Source organism: Heptranchias perlo, chromosome 4, assembly GCF_035084215.1.
Source record: "Heptranchias perlo isolate sHepPer1 chromosome 4, sHepPer1.hap1, whole genome shotgun sequence".
NCBI classification, from domain to species: domain Eukaryota; kingdom Metazoa; phylum Chordata; class Chondrichthyes; order Hexanchiformes; family Hexanchidae; genus Heptranchias; species Heptranchias perlo.
Genome location: NC_090328.1, coordinates 19,581,784 through 19,590,618, shown reverse-complemented (window position 1 = coordinate 19,590,618; position 8,835 = coordinate 19,581,784).

Genomic DNA, 8,835 nt, shown 5'->3' with positions numbered 1-8,835 from the left:
TATGATCACTGTTCCCTAATTGTTCCCCCACTGACTCTTGCTCCACTTGACCCATCTCATTCCCCAGAACCAGATCCAGTAATGCCTCCTTCCTCGTTGGACCGGAAACATACTGATCAAGAAAGTTCTCCTGAACACACTTCAGAAATTTTTCCCCCTCTCTGCCCTTTACACTATTACCATCCTAGTCTATACTAGGATATCTGAAGTCCCCCATTATCACTACGCTATGGATCTTGCACCTCTCTGTAATTTCCCTGCAAATTTGTTCCTCTATATCCTTCCCACTGGTTGGTGGCCTATAGAATATACCCAGTAGTATAATGGCACCTCTATTGTTTCTTAACTCTAAACAAATAGATTCTGTCCTTGACCCTTCCAGGACATCCTCTCTCTCCAGCACTGCAATATTCTCCTTAATCAATATTGCCACCCCCTCCTCCTTTCTTTCCTTCCCTATCTTTCCTGAACACCTTGTATCCAGGAATATTTAGTACCCAATCTTACCCTTTTTTGAGCCAGGTCTCCACAGCGCCACAACATCATATTCCCATGTGGCTAATTGCACCTGCAGCTCACCAACCTTGTGTAACATGCTTCGTGCGTTTACACACATGCACTGTAAACCTATCTTAGACCTTCTTGTATTCTCTCTTAGTCTGATCCCACCTAATACCGTACTATTTCTTGCTCGAGATCTATCTTTCTCTCCCAATTCTTCGTGCACTTTGTTTCTCCTTTCCAATGCTACATCCGGGTGCTCATCCCCCTGCCAAATTAGCTTAAACCCTCCCCCACAGCATGAGTGAACCTCCGCACGAGGACATTGGTCCCAGCTCTGTTGAGGTGCAACCTCCGGCCTGTACAGGTCCCACCTCCCCCAGAACTGGTCCCAATGCCCCAGGAACCTAAAGCCCTCCCTCCTGCACCATCTCTCCAGCCATGCATTCATCTACTCTATCCTCCTATTTCTATACTCATTAGTGCATGGCACCACGAGTAATCCAGAGATTACTACCTTTGAGGTCCTGCTTATTAGTCTCTTGCCTAGCTCCCTAAAATCTGCCTGCAGGACCTCATCCCTCTTTCTACCCATGTCGTTGGTACCGATATGGACCGCGACCTCTGGCTGTTCACCCTCCCCCTTCAGAATGTTCTGCAGCCGCTCAGTGACATCCTTGACCCTGGCACCAGGGAGGCAACATACCATCCTGGAATCATGTCTGTGGCTGCAGAAACACCCGTCTGTTCCCCTAACTATGGAATCCCCGATCACTATTGCTTTACTGACCTTCCTCCTCCACCCCCTCCCCCAATACAGCTGAGCCACCCGTGGAGGTGCCGTGGACTTGGCTCTGGCTGTACTCCCCAGAGGAGCCATCACCCTCACATTAGAGAGTGAGATGCATTCAAGGGACTCTTGCAATACCTGCCTGGTCCTCCTTGTTTGTCTGGTGGTCACCCAATCCCTCTCTGCCAGCAGTCTCTTAAGCTGCACTCTCTTTAGGATAAGGGAAACATCCTGGATTTCCCACATGGCCCAAGGTGTGCATTTGACGGGACTGAGATGCCCTGCCATGCCTCTACTTATTAAATTACCAACTCAAATTAAAAGAAATAAACTAAAGACTGAATAAAAACTCACCAGCTACTCACCTTCCCTTGTGCTGACATCACTTTAGTTTTTTTACCTCACTCCCTGACGCCCTCACTCTTTATCCTCTCTGACGCTCCGACGCTCCTCCCCCTGAACTCCTTCAGATCCATTCTCCTTACCTTCGGGCTCGCCGATTCAGGACATAATTGCAAGACGTTGTGACCCAGACCCAATTCGGCAAATATTATTGCCAGGAATTTCCTTGGAGCTTCTTCCCATCTCCACTGTAACTTTGGCAGAAACCTTGTTTACAAATGTAAATAGATTTCCACCGAACTTCGACTAAAGTTATGGCAGCAGAACGAAAGAAAGTCAGAGGACATTTCTGGCGCACGTGTCTTTAAAAAAAATGGAGATAAGTTCCTTCACTTAAAGTGCAATTGAAGAACTAAAGGAGACAAACAACATTTCTAAGTTCAATTAAGACTAATTGAAAATCATGACGAGAAGTATAAAAATAAGGACTGGAAACAGGCCGTGTAACAAACAGTCTCATCATTATCTAAAGCCAAACAAATGACCACTGTAGTGTGAGCTGCCACTTTAACAAGGTGTCACAGGTAAACAAATACTCCATGGAACATAAGGTTAGAAACTACCGTTGCCTAGATCAGTGAACGAGTGCTTAATACACTTGTATAACATATCCTGCCCATTATTTTAACAAAAGCATTAACCTCTTTATTTTAAAAGACTTCAGTTAAAATGACAGATAGAGGAATGTCAGATGACCATGTTGAACTTTCATCTACTATGACTGGCAACAATAATTTCTAGCTAATAGATTCTATGCAGCTGGGACTGCTGAAACGTAATCTAAGGAATGAAACTGGTCAGTGTTGAATAATGTGGTTTATAATGTTAGAATAATTGTGCTGTGTTAACAAATAGATTAATGTATTGATATGAAATTCCACTGCCCACTAATTTAACAAATGTGCAACCCATTTATATTAAATGGGTTTAACCCCTATATTCAAATAGCAGACAGAGCAATTTCAAATAACTGTACAAACACATTCCCTTTGAGGGGTTTGGAAAGAAATCTTTTGCAGAGATTTATATTCTTGTATGTTTTGCATGTGGTTATTGAACTCCTTCAGGAGTTTAAATAAGTTGGGGAGAGTCCATGATTTCAGGCAAATTGTACAAGTTCTGGACCCATGAAAATCTAAGAAAAATCAGGATGATAAAAGGTTATTTGGTCCATCAAAACTTGTCACTGAAGTACCCTCATCAGAATAGAAATCAGGGACAAGAAAAGGCCATCCGATGGACTGGATGGCCTGATCATTCGATCCCTTCTTATAGGTCCTGATCTTGGCATTTCTTAATATCTATAAATCAGAGTCAGTCTCTTCTTTAACATCAAGTTGCAACGAGTTACATAGAGTCTACAGCACAGAAACGAGCCATTCGGCCCAAATGGTCTATGCCGACATTAATGCTCCACATGAGCCTCTTCCCATCCTTTTTCATCTAACCATATCATCATACCATTCTATTCGTTTCTCCCTCATGTGCTTATCTGGCTTCCCCTTAAATGTATCTATGTTATTTGCCTCAACTACTCCTTGCGGTGGTGCGTTCCACATTCTTACCACTCTTTGGGTAAAGAAGTTTCTCCTGAATTCCCTATTAGACGTATTGGTGACTATCTTATATTTAGCTCCTCTAGTTTTGGACTCCCCAAGTGGAAACATTTTCTCGACGTCTGCCTTATCAAACCCTTCCATGATCTTGAAGACGTCTATTAGGTCATCTCTCAGCCTTCTCTTTTCCAGAGGAAAGAGTCCCAGCCTGTTCAGCCTTTCCTGATAAGTCTATCCTCTCAGTTCTGGTATTGTCCTTGTGAATGTTTCATGCACCCTCTCCAATGCCTCGATATCCTTTTTATAATATGGAGAATAGAACTGTACACAGTACTCCAAGTGTGGTCTAACCAAGGTTCAATACAAGTTTAAAATAACTTCTTTGCTTTTCAATTCTATCCCTCTAGAAACGAACCCCAGTGCTTGGATTGCCTTTTTTATGGTCTACTTGTCGTGATTTGTCTATCTGTACCCCTAGATCACTTTGCTGTTCTATTCCATTTAGACTCGAATTATCCAAACCATACTTAACCTCCTTATTCTACCTACCAAAATGCTTCACCCCACACTTATCTAGATCGAAATTCATTTGAAGAATGGGCAAGTTTATTAATGTCTTCTTGCATTTTGATGCATTCTTCCTTTGTATTAACTACACCTCCCAATTTGGTGTTGTCTGCAAATTTTGAAATTGTGCTTTCGATTCCCGAGCCCAAAACGTTAATATAAATTGTGAACAACAATGGTCCCAGTACTGATCCCTGCAGAACACCACTTCCCACCTTTTGCCAGTCTGAGTAGCTACGGTGCTGCAGAATTGTTAGAGACTTGTTAGAGACGTGGAAGGTCTTGGTATTGATGGAATTGCCTACGGCTTCAGATTTTACTGTTATTTCCATCAAGTTTAAGACTTAATTAGACGCTAGAATTTGACATTTTTGTACATTCTGAATGTCATGAAATTCCAGAATTAGATCCAATTTTGAAAGTTGTGAACAACAACAAATCTGATGGTGGCAAAAAAGTCAGTTTGCACTTGCATTAGTGAATAATTTGTTGACTGAATCTGCTCTATATGACAATGTGCCTATCACTGCAACTGTCATTAAGCAATGTTTGGGAAACATATCCGGTGATGCTTCTATATAGAATAATACAGCACAGAAGGAGGCCATTCCCTTGCTCTTAACCCAAAGCCCTGCAAATTTTTCTTTTCAAGTATTTATCCAATCCCCTTTTGAAAGTTACCATTGAATCTGCTTCCACCACCTTTTCAGGCAGTGCATTCCAGATTAGGAAATCGGACATGAATTTAGATTTGAGGTTAGGATCAGATCAGCCATGATCTTATTGAATGGCGGAGCAGGCTCGATTGGCCTACTCCTGCTCCTATTTCTAAAGTTCTTATGTTCTTATCATAACAACTCGTGATATTAAAAAAATTCTCATCTCCTCCCGGTTTCTTTTGCCATATACTAAACAAAACGACCTCACCAATAAACAATGTTATCATTGGCATAATTTATATTTATGCAACGTACGCCAACATTCGCACCAGACAAGTGCCAGGCAATGACCAACTCCAACAAGAGAGCATCTAACCACCTCCCCTTGACATTCAACAGCATTACCATCGTCAAATCCCTCACCATCACCACTGACCAGAAACTTAACTGGACTAGCCAAATAAATACTGTGGCTACAAGAGCAGGTCAGAGGCTGGGTATTCTGCAGCGGGTGACTCACCTCCTGACTCCCCAAAGCCTTTCCACCATCTACAAGGCACAAGTCAGGAGTGTGATGGAATACTCTCCACTTGCCTGGATGAGTGCAGCTCCAACAACACTCAAGAAGCTCGACACCATCCAGGACAAAGCTGCCTGCTTGATGGGCACCCCACCCACCACCCTAAACATTCACTCCCTTCACCACCGGCACACAATGGCTACAGTGTGTACCATCTGCACTGGTATAGTGTGTACCATTGCACTGCAGCAACTCGCCATGGCTTCTTCAACAGCACCTCCCAAACCCACGACCTCTACCACCTAGAAGGACAAGGGCAGCAGGCACATGGGAACAATACCACCTGCACGTTCCCCTCCAAGTCACACACCATCTTCACTTGGAAATATATCGTTGTTCCTTCATCGTCGCTGGGTCAAAATCCTGGAACTTCCTTTCTAACAGCTCTGTGGGAGAACCTTCACCACACGGACTGCAGCAGTTCAAGAAGGCGGCTCACCATCACCTTCTCAAGGGCAATTAGGAATAGGCAATAAATGCTGGCCTCGCCAGCGACGCCCACATCCCATGAACGAATAATATAAAAAAAATTGTAGTGCAATGGATAAATAAAATACATGTCTATTACAAATTTACTACGCAAAAATTTGCACGAGAGCATATGTTGCACCTGCTGCAGTGCAAATTTTCCCAGTAGTTAGCACACACATAAAAATGTTTCCAGGGGATTTTGTTCCGAGAACTCAGCCTTCCTGCAAACTCTGTTTTGTTCATCAGATCCATTGTGTCCTTGGTTAGGTTCAAGACCAAGTCAAAAGACAAAGTACAGATGCTACAAAGAGTTTTCTCTCATACCTGTTATACCATGACCAAGACTGCATATAAAACCTTCAGAAAACCCAATTCTTTCCAGCTCCACAAGGATGCCTACACTACAATAGGGGACATTTTGTTACTTCCACTTGAAAACGGGAACTACCATCACAATTGGATTTGAAAAAAAGTGAGTCCATAAAAAAATCTTACAACAAAATATAACTGCATGAATCATGTTCATTTACACAAGCTGGGATACAGATCAAACACCTTTGATGTTTGAACAACATATGCACTGCATAATAAGACAGGAACAAATCCGAACAGGAGTACCACCTTGCAATGTAAAACTCTTGAACCAGGTAATGACCATCTCCAAAAGAGAAAAGTCCCACCTCCTTCTCTTGACCTTCAATGGCATCACCATTGCTGAATTACCCCCATAAACATCTTGGGAGTCACCACTGACCAGAAACTTAACTGGACTAACCATATCAACACTGTGGACTACAAGAGCGGGCAGAGACTGGGCACACTGTGACAAGTAGATCACCTCCTGGCTGCTGTCCACCATTTACATGCCGGAAATCCCAAGAAAAACAATACTGAATCGGGGACAGGGACTCAATAAAATTAAGATAAGTAAAACAACAGTAATGAAGAAAATAATAGCACTAAAGAGTGACAAATCCCCAGGACCATCCCAGGGTTTTAAAGGAAGTAGGTGAGTACATTGCAGATGCCCTAACTATAATCTTTCAAAGTTCTCTAGATTCAGGAACTGTCCCTCTCGATTGGAAAATTGCACATGTCACTCTGCTTTTTAAGAAAGGAGAGAGGGAAACCAGGGAATTATAGACCAGTTAGCCTAACATCTGTTGTAGGGAAAATGCTGGAGTCTATAATTAAGGATAGGGTGACTGAACACCTCGAAAATTTCAGTTAATCAGAGAGAGTCAGCATGGATTTGTGAAAGGTAGGTCGTGCCTGACAAACCTGACTGAATTTTTTGAAGAGGTGTCTAAAATAGTGGACAGGGGAATGTCAATGGATGTTATTTATATGGACTTCCAGAAGGCATTTGATAAAGTCCCACATAAGAGACTGTTCGTTAAGACAGAAGCCCATGGAATTGAGGGAAAAGTACGGATTTGGTTAGGAAGTTGGCTGAGTGAAAGGCGACAGAGAGTAGGGATAATGTGTAGGTACTCACATTGGCAGGATGTGACTAGTGGAGTCCCGCAGGGATCTGTCTTGGGCCTCAATTATTCACAATATTTATTAACGACTTAGATGAAGGCATAGAAAGTCTCGTATCTAAGTTTGCCGATGGCACAAAGATTGGTGGCATTGTAAGCAGTGTAGATGAAAACATAAAATTACAAAGCAATATTGACATATTAGGTGAATGGGCAAAACTGTGGCAAATGGAATTCAATGTAGACAAATGTGAGGTCATCCACTTTGGATAAAAAAAGGATAGAACAGAGTACTTTCTAAATGGTAAAAAGTTAAAAACAGTGGATGTCCAAAGGGACTCAGGGGTTCAGGTACATAGATCATTGAAGTGTCATGAACAGGTGAGAAAATAATCAATAAGGCTAATGGAATGCTGGCCTTTATATCTAAAGTACGAGGGGGCAGAAGTTATGCTGCAGCTATACAAAACCCTGGTTAGACCGCACCTGGAGTACTGTGAGCAGTTCTGGGCACCGCACCTTCGGAAGGACATATTGGCCTTGGAGGGAGTGCAGCCTAAGTTTACTAGAATGATGCCCGGACTTCAAGGGTTAAGTTACGAGGAGAAATTACACAAATTGGGGTTGTATTCTCTTGCGTCAGGGGTGATCTGATCGAAGTTTATAAGATATTAAGAGGAACAGATAGGGTAGATAGAGAGAAACTATTTCCGCTGGTTGGGGATTCTAGGAGTAGGGGGCACAGTCTAAAAATTAGAGCCAGACCTTTCAGGAGTGAGATTAGAAAACACTTCTACACACAAAGGGTGGTCGAAGTTTGGAACTCTCCTCCGCAAACGGCAATTCATGCTAGCTCAATTGCTAATTTTAAATCTGAGAAAGATAGCATTTTGGCAACCAAAGGTATTAAGGGATATGGGCCAAAGGCAGGTGTATGGAGTTAGATCACAGATCAGCCATGATCTTGTCAAATGGCGGAGCCGGCTCGAGGGACTGAATGGCCTACTCCTGTTCCTATGTTCCTACAAGGCTCAAGTCAGGAGTGCAATGGAATACTACCCTCTCACCTGGATGGATGCATTTATAGAATGTACTGCAACAACTCACCATGGTTACTTCAACAGCACCTCCCTCTCCTGTAACCTCCATCACTGAGAAGTACAAAAGCAGCAATGTTGTAGGAAAACCATCACCTCTTATTTACCCTATATTGCTGTTCCTTCATTGTCGTTGGGTCAGTATCCTGGAACTCCCCATCAAACACCATTGTGGGAGCACCATCACCACAAGGACTGAAGCAGTTCATCATCTTCTCAGTGCAACTAGGAATGGGCAATAAATGTAGCCTTTCCAACACTGCCCGCTTCCCGAGATGAAATATATTCTAAGAAACAAGCCATTCTGGAAATCTTGAGAGTGGTCATTGTTAAAGAAATGAGTGGGGTCAAGACCTTCCTTGAACTGAGGGCTTGTAGCTTTCTTTTCCTGTTATTCTTTCTCCACTCACTTTTACTCACACTTCAATACAGCACATGACATGCTCTAGCTATGTAAGAACACTTTGAAGGGGTGTCTTGCAGCAAGAATTCTAACATATGTTTGTCTTCTGTTTCTTTAGACAACTCCCAAGAATCAAGCTGATTTGCCCCAGATGACCTGAAACCTAGCACTTCACAGCGCCGTGCAACAAGCACTTCACCTGTAACAAGCACAAGGACAAGTCTATTCACCCTGGGGGATTTAGATGGTCAGTTTGATACACTAGGTGAATCACAGAGCGCAAGCGAGCTAGAGCAAATGACAGTGGCAGATAAGGAGCAGGAAT